The following is a 13,737-nucleotide window of genomic DNA, read 5'->3' as shown; positions in this document are numbered from 1 at the left end:
TTTGCAGGGCATGTTGTGATGTGATATGGTCAAGTCATGATGTGATATACGTTAATGTATGAGATGATCATGTTTTGTAAAAGTTATCGGCAACTGGCAGGATCCTTATAGTTGTCGCTTTATTGTATGAAATGCAATCGCCATGTAATTGCTTTACTTTATCACTATGCATTAGTGATAGTTGTAGAACAAATAGTTGGCGAAACGACAACGACGCTACGATGGAGAACAAGGTGTCAAGCCAGTGACGATGGAGATCATGACAGTGCTTTGGAGATGGAGATCAAAGGCACAAGATGATGATGGCCATATCATGTCACATATTTTTATTGCATGTGATATTTATCTTTTATGCATCTTATTTTGCTTAGTACGGCGGTAGCACTATAAGGTGATCCCTCACTAAATTTCAAGGTATAAGTGCTGAGTATGCACTGTTGCGATAGTTCGTCCTGCCGAAACACCACGTGATGATCGGGTGTGATAAGCTCTACGTTCACATACAACGGGTGCAAGATAGTTTTGCACATGCGGAATACTCGGATTAAAGTTGACGAGCCTAGCATGTACAGACATGGCCTCGGAGCACTGGAGACCGAAAGGTCGAACGTGAATCATATAGTAGATATGATCAACATAGAGATGTTCACATTGAAAACTACTCCATCTCATGTGATGATCGGACATAGTTTAGTTGATATGGATCACGCGATCATTTAGATGACTCAAGGGATGTCTATCTAAGTGGGAGTTCTTAAGTAATATGATTAATTAAACTTAATTTATCATGAACTTAGTCCTGATAGTTTTTGCATATCTATGTTGTAGATCGATGGCCCGTGCTACCGTTCCCTTGAATTTTAATGTGTTCCTAGAGAAAGCTAAGTTGAAAGATGATGGTAGCAACTACATGGACTGGTCCGTAACTTGAGGATTATCCTCATTGTTGCATAGAAGAATTATGTCCTTGATGCACCTCTAGGTGACAAGCCCCCTCCCGCTAATGTAGACACTTTGAACGTCTGGCAGACGCGGTCTGATGACTACTCTATAGTTCAGTGTGCCATGCTTTACGGCTTAGAATCGGGACTTCAAAGATGTTTTGAACGTCATGGACCATATGAAATGTTCCAGGAGTTGAAGTTAATATTTCAAGCAAATGCCCGAGTTGAGAGATATGTAGTCTCCAACAAGTTCTATAGCTACAAGATGGAGGAGAACAGTTCTATTAGTGAACACATACTCAGAATGTCTGGGTATCATAACCACTTGACTCAGCTGGGAGTTAATCTTCCGGATGATAGTGTTATTGACAGAGTTCTTCAATCACTGCCACCAAGCTAGAAAGGCTTCGTGATGAACTATAATATGCAAGGGATGGATAAGACAATTCCCGAGCTCTTCGCTATGCTCAAAGATGTGGAGGTACAAATCAAGAAAGAGCATCAAGTGTTGATGGTTAACAAGACCACTAGTTTCAAGAAAAGGGTCAAGGGAAAGAAGGGGAATTTCAAGAAGAATGGCAAGCAAGTTGTCACTCCCGAGAAGAAGCCAAAGTCTGGACCCAAGCCTGAAACTGAGTGCTTCTACTGCAAAGGGACTAGTCACTGGAAGCAGAACTGCCCCAAGTATTTGGCGGATAAGAAGGATGGCAAAGTGAACAAAGGTATATTTGATATACATGTTATTGACGTGTATCTTACTAACGTTCATAGTAGCACCTAGGTATTTGATACTGGTTCTATTGCTCATATTTGCAACTCGAAACAGGGGCTATGGATTAAATGAAGATTGGCTAAGGACGAGGTGACGATGCGCGTGGGAAATGGTTCCAAAGTTGATGTGATCACCGTCGGCACACTACCTCTACATCTACCTTCGGGATTGGTTTTAGACCTGAATAAATGTTATTTGGTGCCATTGTTGAGTGATGACCCACAAGTATAGGGGATCTATCATAGTCCTTTCGATAATTAAGAGTGTCAAACCCAACGAGGAGCAGAAGGAAATGACAAGCAATTTTTAGTAAGGTATTCTCTGCAAGCACTGAAATTATCGGTAACAGATAGTTTTGTGATAAGGTAATTTGTAACAGGTAACAAGTAATAAAAGTAAATAAGGCGCAACAAGATGGCCCAATCCTTTTTTGCAGCAAAGGACAAGCCTGGACAAACTCTTATATAAAGGAAAGCGCTCCCGAGGACACATGGGAATTATCGTCAAGCTAGTTTTCATCACGCTCATATGATTCGCGTTCGTTACTTTGATAATTTGATATGTGGGTGGACCGGTGCTTGGGTACTGCCCTTCCTTGGACAAGCATCCCACTTATGATTAACCCCTATTGCAAGCATCCGCAACTACAAAAAGAAGTATTAAGGTAAACCTAACCACAACATTAAGCGTATGGATCCATATCAGCCCCTGACTAAGCAATGCATAAACTAGGGTTTAAGATTCTGTCACTCTAGCAACCCATCATCTACTTATTACTTCCCCATGCCTTCCTCTAGGCCCAAATAATGGTGAAGTGTCATGTAGTCAACGTTCACATAACACCACTAGAGGAAAAGACAACATACATCTCATCAAAATATCGAATGAATACCAAATTCACATGACTACTAATAGCAAGACTTCACCCATGTCCTCAGGAACAAACGTAACTACTCACAAAGCATATTCATGTTCATAATCAGAGGAGTAATAATATGCATAAACGATCTGAACATATGATCTTCCACCAAGTAAACCAATTAGCATCAACTACAAGGAGTAATCAACACTACTAGCAACCCATAGGTACCAATTTGTGGTTTTGATACAAGATTGGATACAAGAGATGAACTAGGGTTTTGAGACGAGATGGTGCTGGTGAAGATGTTGATGGAGATTGACCCCCTCCCGATGAGAGGATCGATGGTGAAGACGATGGTGATGATTTCCCCCTCCCGGAGGGATGTTTCCCCGGCAGAACAGCTCCGCCGGAGCCCTAGATTGGTTTCGCCAGGTTCCGCCTCGAGACGGCGGCACTTCTCCCTGAAAGCTTCCTTCTCATCTTTTTCAGGGCAAAAGACTTCATATAGAAAAAGATGGGCACCAGAGGCCTGCCAGGGGGCCCACGAGGCAGGGGGCGCGCCCAGGGGGTAGGGCGCGCCGTGTGGCCCCCCTCTAGTGCTTTCTTCACCCAATTTTTTTAATATATTCCAAAACTGACTTTTGTGGAGTTTCAGGACTTTTGGAGTTGTGCAGAATAGGTGTCCAATATTTGCTCTTTTTCCAGCTGCCGGCATTCTCCCTCTTCATGTAAACCTTATAAAATAAGAGAGAATAGGCATAAGTATTGTGACATAATGTGTAATAACAGCCCATAATGCAATAAATATCGATATAAAAGCATAATGCAAAATGGACGTATCAACTCCCCCAAGCTTAGACCTCACTTGTCCTCAAGCTGAAGCCGATAACGAAAAATATGTCCACATGTTTATAGATAGAGGTGTCGATAAAATAAAATACGGACATGAGGGCATCATGATCATTCTTGTAACAACAACATATATATATATATATATATATATATATATATATTCATATGATTTTTATGCTAAATTAACAATCTATTCACAATGTCAAGTATGAATCAGAAACTTCATTGAAAACTAACAAACTATGATCTCGGTCATTGAAGCAATTGCAATTTATCATACCATCGGAAAGAGTCAATATAAGAGCTTTTCAGCAAGTCCACATACTGAACTATCATTTAGTCTTTCACAATTGCTAACATTCACGCAATACTTATGGGTATGAAGTTTTAATCGGACATAGAGAAAGATAGGGGCTTATGGTTTTGCCTCCCAACCTTTTACCTCAAGGGTAATGTCAACAATAATAGTTTATGATAACTTACATCCAATTGGATATATATATATATAGGGCCGGACTATTCTGTTACCGGTAACAGAATATTATTCTGTTACCCTCGCCTCCTATAAGGCGCGACGCGTCCACGGCCGACCCAGCCCCAAACCGACCCGCCTCCTACCGCCGGAGGCAGCAGTCGCGGGCGAGCGAGTGACGGCGGCTGCCGGAGCGAGGGAGCCCGCGGCGCCGTGATGGGTCGCTCGACCCACGCGCTGCCGCCGGCCGGCCCGTCGGCACGCCTCCCCGCCAACAGGCTCGCCTCCTCTTGTCCCGGACCCCTTGTCCCGAATGATTCCCCCAACCCAATCCCACCACCCCAAGCGCGCTGCTGTCGTGCCCCTCATCAAGCGCGCCGCCGCCGGCCACCTGCCTAGCGCCGCCGCCCCCCTCCCCAGCGTGCCTCGGCCGGCCACTACCCCACCACTTTCCCCACGACCTCCTCCCTCAATCTCTGGATCCCCCCAAACTCGTGGCCGCATTTCTCGTCATAGTACGCCGGCGGCCCCGCTCTTCCTCCTCCCGGCCGAGTGCGCCACCGGCCCCGCTCCTCTTCCTCATCTCAGACATGTGCGCCACCGCTCCCGCACATGCTTCCTCCTCCTGCCATGCGCGCCGCCGTCCCGTCCCCATGCATCCTTCCTCCTCCTAGCATGCGCCCCTCCGTCCCTGCGCCTCCCTCCTCCAAGCACGTCCCCACCCCCTTCCCCCTCCCGGCATGCGCGCCTCCGCCCCGACCTTCCTCCCGCACTCACCGCCGCTCGCCCCCATCTCCTTCCTGCTTCCATAGCTGCCTCGACCCCATCTCCTCCTAGGTTCCTGCCGCCGCCCCACCCCCATCTTCCCCAGCTCCGGTCGCCGCGCCGCACCTATATCCCCAAGCTCCGGTCGCCGCGCCGCACCTATATCCCCAAGGTCCGGCCGCCGCAGCGCCCCATCTGCCCTCGCTCCCACACCACCACGCCATCTCCTCCCGGTGGGGCTCCGCCGCCGAAGCGATCTGGCCATTCGTAGCCACCACCCCTATCCGTTCACCTGTACAAGATGACCAGGCCGAGGTACGCCGTGTCAAGTGATTCGTGCCCGGCTTTCACCAAAATTTACGTCAGTCCTTAGCTCTAACATCGATGTTATTTTCGATTGCACTAGGAGGCAACGACCTAGTAGAGTTCATTTATTGAAGGTGTTCACCTTTTGTGTGATTATCAGTTCACGTTTGGTGTGGTTTTCTGTTCAGCAGGCTTACTATTTCATCATCAGGTAAACTGCAAAGCTCTGCGTCTGATAGAATATCCCATGTTATAGCTAGTTAAAATATGTCTAGATGCAAGGAAAGAAAAAAAAAACTCCAGCCAACTTTTGCTTCGCTGAAATAAATCATGCTCTGTTTTGTTGTCGAGCAACAACATGGATTTCATAGTAACCAGAAACACACGAACATGATCACTAAAGAAGTTGAAACATAAGAATTGTATGATCAACAAGCTCCGTTTGTTGCTCTGGAGTCGAATGAAAATCACCATTATTTTAGGTACACCTAGTGCTAGAGTCATAGGCATCTAAACCTTCTAAAAATAATATGAATGACAAGTTATCTGCACTTAATTTTATGAGCAGTACTACAAGTTACTTGTTTCGACTGTGAGCGTTCAGAACACATGTTGGTGATGTTGAGCAATGGTGAAGGATCTCGTGACATAGCTCCTGCCCTCTTATCATTTCAACTATAGTCGTCCATGGCGGCCTGTGCCCCCACCACCGCGTCCACCTGTCCTGAACGCCGTCACCAGCGCCTTCAGTTCAATCCACCTCCTGTTTCTGAAAATCAGTTCCTTCAGTTCCACCGTACTTAAAAAGTCAGTTCAACCTCTCCTATTTTTCAAGAACACGTACACCCTGATTTCGACCTCGGAGAACGGTCATTTTCTGGATGATTTTTTCTTTCACGGCTCACTAGTGTCATGTTTTGCTATCGATGCTGTCTAATTTCTTCTCCTTGTGAGTGTTAGTGAACAATGTAGTGTTGCCTATCAACTACTGGTTTGGCATGTTTCAAGTTTCGGCCTGGTTGAACTTTTGATTGAACATTGGTTTATTGTCAGTTCTAGTGCGCCCAAGCATAAGGTGGGATTGAACTATTATCGATGGATCACTACTAATAATTCAACTTACTATTTTTTGCAGCATGCAGCAAAAAAGCAAGATTCACAAGTTCATCTTCTGGATGCTTTTCAGTACATCTACTTCCCGTTGGTAAGTCAAATTTGTTCTGTGCTTCCATCTTCCTATAGCACAAACAAGTGCTTGTGGTTATGCCGGATAATGATGTTGTACACAAAATGGCTTATGGGATATCAGGATAATGTGTATACAAAATGATTTTTTGTTAATATTTTGTATGATCCATTTGACAGAAAAGATTCTTGTTATTTGTGGAGTTTATACAACTCTTCTGTGATCATAGCTTATTCATGTTGGTAGTCCAGGTGTAAACACAAAATTAAGTTCGTGTGCATCTACAGGGAAGGTTCGCCTACAAAAATAGAGTTCAATTCGGTTAAAAAAGTAAATTTTACAGAAAAAATGTGCTTGAAAGTTCAATTATAGTCACTAAGAAAGTTCGTACACTTTATTTCCAGGAGTGCATATCTTGCGCGTGCTGCTACTAATCTCAACTTATTGTCCAAATCATACTAGTACTGATGAATATCGAGTTGATGAAAATGTAGTATTACATGATATTGTAGTACAAGACAATGCGCATGATAATGCTCAGGCTTGATGGTTAGATATTGTAGTCTCATAAATACATGATAATGCTGTCATGATCTATTAGCTAACTCATATCAGCATGATAATGCTGCCACGATTTATATAATTTTGTAAAGAAGATCTATATGTGCAAGTTTTCTGATAAAAGAAAGAAGAAAATCCACTAGCAAATTTAGGGAAACATGTGTACCTTGAGAAAAGTTTACAAAATAAATGCTAGGAGGTTCATTTCGTGTACGTTTAAATTGGTACCAGTTCGACGAAAAAAGAAACAAAGTTCAAAAAGAAGATTTATGAGTTCACCTTCCATAAAGTTTGTAAGTACAGAGATATCACCTTGATGTAGTATGTAACTATGTATTGCAAATACATCAGTTCACCTTGAATAAATTACCGAAGTGCACCGTGAAGATTTCCATCAGTTTGCTTATAAAAAAACAAAAAGTATTTGACTAAAATATTTTGTGGGTAAGTAAACTAATCGTGTTCTTGTAGTTTGGAGGGAAAACATAATAAGTTATACGGAAATAAATATGGAAGTTCATATTTCAAAACAAATGAAGTATTTGGGAAGTAAAATGAAGTATTTCAAAGTACACATCTTTTTAGGTTTTGCTGTGAACATGTAATGTTACTGTACATGAGCTTGTTGTTCTTTTTACATGAATTTGTGCATGCTAATTGGTGGATGTTGTGTGTGTGCAGGAAGGGTGGCATGAAGCAGTTGAGTAGGTGTGCGTGGTAGCAGCTACTGAACTTATTCACACACTACAAACATAGTCCCACACAGCCTCCCGCGCGCCGCCAGCCGCCACCTCCCTCCCCCGCGCCGCCGGACACCGCCTCCCTCCCCCGCACCGACGGGCGCCGCCGGACGCCGGTGCCGCAACGACCACCCTCCCCGACGCGTCGTCGCCACACCCCCTTCCCCAGCGTGCTGCCGCCACGCCCCCCCTCTCCAGCTGTGCACTCACGGTCTTCTGCATCCACCGCTGACACGCAGCTCTTCTCCAATTTGTCTACATTATGACATTCAGTTGCAGTTCAACAAAAGAACAACAGTAGTACATACATCTCTTTCCTCTCTACTGCTCTTTTCTGTCGCTAATTTGTTTCTCTCTGTACTGCAGCACGAGGGAGGTTGGACGGACTGCAAGACAAAAAAAAGCTCAGTTCTACACACAGGCCTAGCCGCCTGCAAGCACTACTTCCTTCGATCCCCGTCCAGGTAAGGGGATTTGACCAGTACAACTCTTCCTCCCTTATCCGTCCGAGCACCTCCTGCCATGCTCCTTCACGAGCGAGCTTTTGCTGGCACTGGTGCACACCGCCACATGTTCAAAAGAGTGTCTTGGAAAAAGTTCAGAAGTTTGGTTCCATGAAAAATTGCACTTGCTCGTCTTGAAAGACCATGAAAGTTCAGAAGTCAAGGTGCCCAGCACCTGTTTGATGAAATGGAGGGGTGCGAGTTGCTCCTTGCCGTTTCTGAGCCTATGAGTTCTGCTCCTTGCCGCTCGCCATTGGCGCTCGCTTGTCGTGACAAATAGGCTAAGCAACACGATAAGAGGCAGGCTGGTACCAAACCTAGTGTGGTGTTGCATGTGCTTTTCATCGTAGGAGAAATCTGCAGCGTGATATAATTGAGACTTCATTTTCATAGCAGCATTGTAGGACAGAACAGTACAGAATGCCTATCTGTCTTCTCAAAGATTGACTGTGTTTGTGCTGCTACGTCTCTCTCTACTAATTGGTGTGATTAAATTTATATTTTGATCATTGGATCCTCGCTTGTTAAATCTAGCATGCACAAAAGTTTAGAAAAAGAGGCCCGGACAAATTGGGTGCACTCTACCTTTTTGTTCTTATGCTTGGTAAACCTTGTTCAGTTTGCATTGGAGAACTTGTACTATTCCTGTTGCTCTCAAGCTATATGTTTATATGCCTAAAAAGAACTTCAACCTTCCTTTTGATGTTTCTTTATTGTCAAATAGAGGCTAAATAGTCTGGACATATGCAGTAATAACATTTCTTATGGAGCAGTACACATATTTAGAAATTTAATGTAGTTACAAAACATGAATCTCATTCCCAAAACCTGCAATAAACATCAATTTATATATTGACATCTGCTGCCAGTCCTTTTCTTGTGTATGTTCAGTTCGACATATAGTGGTTCTTCAGATCAACATTGTGTGCTTTTTTCAATTCATCCTGCAGGTGAAAAAAGGAGCTCCCTTTTAGTTCAAATGGATCCAAAAAATGGGTGATGCATTACAGTTCAAGACCATTCTGTTGGTTTAGGCTCCATCTTGCTAGTTTGGCAAACATTTTTTGCATCTACTTGCGGATGGCTTCCATTTTGTGCTCCCATGGGTGTTTGTTCTTATTCCTGAAAGAAAGAAAATAATCTATTGCATGTGATAGTTCATCTGATGTGTATGATTTTTTTACCTATTTTGCTCCATTTTTTCCTTGCAGATCATGATCTTGAGAGGCTTGCTGTCGAGACTGAAGGTAAATTCCATTTTCCAATGGTTCTTTCAGTAGTACTGTTTCAGTCCAAGTTTTCCCAAGACTAGTACTGGTAATTGTTATTTCACTATGTATTCTTTCCTCAGTCCATAGAGAAACATGGGAAAAGTTTCGATCATGTCGGATATATAGTTCAATTTTATATATCATAAGAAGAAAAGAACATGTTTTCTATACGAGAAAATCAAAAACATTATTAGCAATTCACTATGTATTCTACCATCAGTTCTGTGTGTGTTAGAGAGAGGGTTCGGTGTCTCATTGTTTTCACTTGCCCCGAGAAAAAAATATTCTGTTGCAGATTAGGAACATTGTATTTAGATTTTTTTAAACAAAGAACTAATCAGTTCATATAAGTTCAAAAGACAAAGCATCGAAAGTTCAATCAAAAGCTCTCACCACTTTCCTTTCTATTTCTTAATTATTGTACGACATTTCAAGCATTGAGCAAAAGGGATTAGTATAAATTGCAGAAGTAGTTGCATGATGCTTAAGTTCTTTTGACTTTTTTTCTCTCATTCTTCATGTACTGACGAGTTGTTTCATTTTTTCTCGTTTCAAAAGTAGAAGGGGGAGATGTAGATGCTAGACTACTCAGGGGTCAGGGCCTTTGCCGCTGATGTTGTGTTGTGTTAGGTCAACATGAAGTACTAGAATTATTTTGCGGGAAGAGAAGGCAGTGAGGAGATGTTCCAGGTGACACACCCTTCCATCAAAACAAAAAGTTCAAACATAGCAAAAAGTCACAGAAAAGGATGTGAACATAGTAAACTCCCATGGTTGTATGAGTAAACATACACTAAGTGTAGACGTTCACCATGTGCTTTATCATCAGTTCAAAAAAAAGCTCTGTGTGTGCTACTGAAATTGACATGGTTTAGTTTGCTTTTACTTGTATGCTACTGATAGATCAACAATATTTTCTTGTGTACTGAAGTGACTAATTTGAACCACACGGCTTGTGTACTGATGCTGTTTGCTTTTGTACACCTGCTTATATTTTTTGTGGGAGTCCCAAGTATAATTGTTTAAAAAGTACAAATGAATGTCTGCAAAAAAGAAAAGAAAAAAATATTTGTGGCATCTCAACATAAAAAGAAAATAAAAATTCAGTAGATCAAAGGTGAGAAAACAAGATGTTTAGAATAAAAAGGAACTTAAAAGAATACACAGGAAGTTCCTAGTGTGAAAAGAACATGACGATCGTGCAATATAAAATAAAGAAACACTAATAAATATCAATGTAAAAAATGTCGGGTGAGTTCAAAACTAGAAAGATAGATAAGTCCAAAACCCACACAGAAAAAAATTCACCTACGAAAGAAAATGTGGCACTTCCACATGAAGTTAATAAACAAGGGTTAGAAAAAAATCATGTTTATATAAAAAGAAAGTGCTGAGAACTTCAAATACTCTCCATGTGAATGTTCATACATATTTCAAAAAGAGAGTGCACATTTTACTGGGAAAAAACTTTGGTAAGTTCTAGGGCAGAAAAAACAGAACTTCAAAATCAACAAAATAGTTGTGAGGAAAACAAAGTAAAAGTCTGGTATGTGAAAAGCATGCTTAGTACAAACCTATACGAAGATCAGTTCGAGTACTCTGTTTTCGGGACGGAAAAAACAACACGACCGGTCTCACCTTATTCAACACTACTCTATAAAAAATACCTCAGTAGAAACATACACATAGATCAATATGGGTACTCTATTTTTTTTACGGAAAAACAACATGATGGGTCATACCGTATTCAAAATTATCATTGAAAAGTTACGTATGATTCAGTTCAACATATAAACCATGCAAAGTTCGGAGACTATGATATCATGTACCATTGAAATGTTACGAGGAAAATCAAACCGAAAAAATAGAGCAAAGTCTAATTAGTGAAAACACGCTTAGTACAAATCCATGCGGACATCAGTTCAGGTACTCTTTTTTCGGAACCTTTCAAAATTACTCTCCGAAGAATACATCAGTACAAACGCACACGTAGATCAGTACTAGTACTCTGTTTTTATGACGGAAAAACAGCATGATGGGTCTCACCGTAATCCAAATTACTCTTCAATGGTTGCGAATTTGAGAAAATGTTCAACATGACTAAGTTTCGTATTTTTGACATCTTTCCAACCGTATATTATTTGCCTCATTTCGACAAACTTTTTTTAAAAACGCATTCGAAATCAAATTTGACCGTATTCGAATTTGTTTTTAAACCTTAATGAATTAGAAAAAACATTTCAATATGAAAAAGTTGCGCATTTTCCATAGCTTTCCAACGCTATATCATTTGCATCAATCGAACAAACTGTTTGCAAAAAATCGTGAAAATACGTTTCGCCAAGAATTTCACCGTTTTCCAAATTACTTTTAAATCGTATATAATTAGAAAAAACATTAGAGATATGGAAGATGCGGATTTTCACCAGCTTTCCAACGCCATCTTATTTGCTCAATTCCGACAAACCGTTTGAAAATTGAGTCCAAAATACGATTCGCGTTTTCGGTTTTGAAAAAAACGGTTTTTTTCAAAACTGCTCTTAAACCATAATGATTTTGCAAAAATGTTTAATATACTTGAAATATAGTTGTCAAGAGCTTTCCAACGATATATTACACGCCCCATTCCGACAAAAAAATTGAAATTTTTTTTTGAACTAAAGAAGACGATGTGTTAAACAGAACCGAAAGCATCAGTTCAACCGCTTCGAAATCATCAGTACAACCGCATGAAACCATCAGTTCAAAAAGGGCAACAGAATAATATTGTGTTACGCGTAACAGAATAGCCCAGATGTGTGTGTGTGTGTGTCTATATATATATATATATATATATAGACGTGCTAAAGTAAGCCTGAGCGCATAATTAGTAATCCTACGCTCCGGTGGTATAGCGCACACAACATGGAGCCAGACAAACCAGCGCGCGTGCAAACTAAACCAGTGATCCTCCCGCCTAGTCGTAAAAGCTACACTATATGTGGTAATCAAGTGTACCTGTTACTACTAATGATAAGGCAAGAAATCAATAGTAAACTTCCAGTAAAATGAGGCATGGGGTGAATCCGAGACTTGATTGGTGGACTAAAGGACTTGCGCATGCATATAGTAACTAATTACTATATTCATTTGATGTTTTACTAGCATGTGGAAGAAATGGATGGCTTAATATAGTGGATCCAAGGACTCGTGCATGCATATAGTAACAACTTTAATTCTGTTACTATATCTACTGAATGTTTTACTACCACATGTGATTTCGTGGATCGAAGGACGAGTGCATGCATATAGTAACTACTTTAGTCCCGTTACCATATTTACCAGAAGTTTTACGAGCAGGTTGGCCGAGTAGAGAACCCGTGCATACATCTAGTAACCATTTTTATTGTTTTACGATACTTTACCAAAGTTTTTACTAGCAGGTGGAAGGAATTCCGCTGGTTTGGTTGAGGGGACAGCACGATCTGATCGGAGCGCATGATTAGCTTTTCTACGCGCCCGCTCACTTTAGCGCCACCGTATATATATATATATATATATATATATATATATATATATATATATATATATATATATATATATATATATATATATATATGCCAAAGGAAAAAATGTAAAAAGGAAAGGCGAAGAGCACCATTACTCTTACATAAGGCATAAGACAAAAATAAAAGATAGGCCCTTCATAGAGGGAAGCAGATGTTGTCATGTGCTTTTATGTTTGGATACACGAAATCTTAATGCAAAAGAACGTCACTTTATATTGCCACTTGTGATATGGACCTTTATTATGAAGTCCCTCGCTTTTATTGCTTCCATATCACAAGATCGTATAAAGCTTATTTTGTCCACACTAATAAATCATACATATTTAGAGAGCAATTTTTATTGCATGCAACAATGACAATTTACTTGAAGGATCTTACTCAATCCATAGGTAGATATGGTGGACTCTCATGGCAAACTGAGTTTAAGGATATTCGGAAGCACAAGTAGTATCTCTACTTGGTGCAAAGAATTTGGCTAGCATGAGGGGGAAAGGCAAGCTCAACATGTTGGATGATCCATGACAATATACTTTATTTCGGATATAAGAAAACATAACCCATTATGTTGTCTTCCTTGTCCAACATCAACTTATAGCATGTCATATTTTAATGAGTGCTCACAATCATAAAAGATGTCCAAGATAGTATATTTATATGTGAAAACCTCTCTTTCTTTATTACTTCCTATTAATTGCAACGATGACCAAAACTATGTTTGTCAACTCTCAACAACTTTTATTCATCATACTCTTTTATATGTGAAGTCATTACTCTCCATAAGATCAATATGATCTCTTTAATTTTTTTTCTTTCTTTTATTCCCTCAAGATCATAGCAAGATAGCAAAGCCCTCAACTCAAAACTAATCTTTATTATTTATAGCTCACGGACTCGATTACATAGAAGGATCATAAAGCAAAGCTCAAAACTAGATCATACTAAAACTTTGTTCTAC

This window comes from Triticum aestivum, chromosome 2B (genome assembly GCF_018294505.1).
Source record: "Triticum aestivum cultivar Chinese Spring chromosome 2B, IWGSC CS RefSeq v2.1, whole genome shotgun sequence".
NCBI classification, from domain to species: Eukaryota; Viridiplantae; Streptophyta; class Magnoliopsida; order Poales; family Poaceae; genus Triticum; species Triticum aestivum.
The sequence above is the reverse complement of the archived record's forward strand: the minus strand, read 5'-3'. Positions refer to the sequence as shown.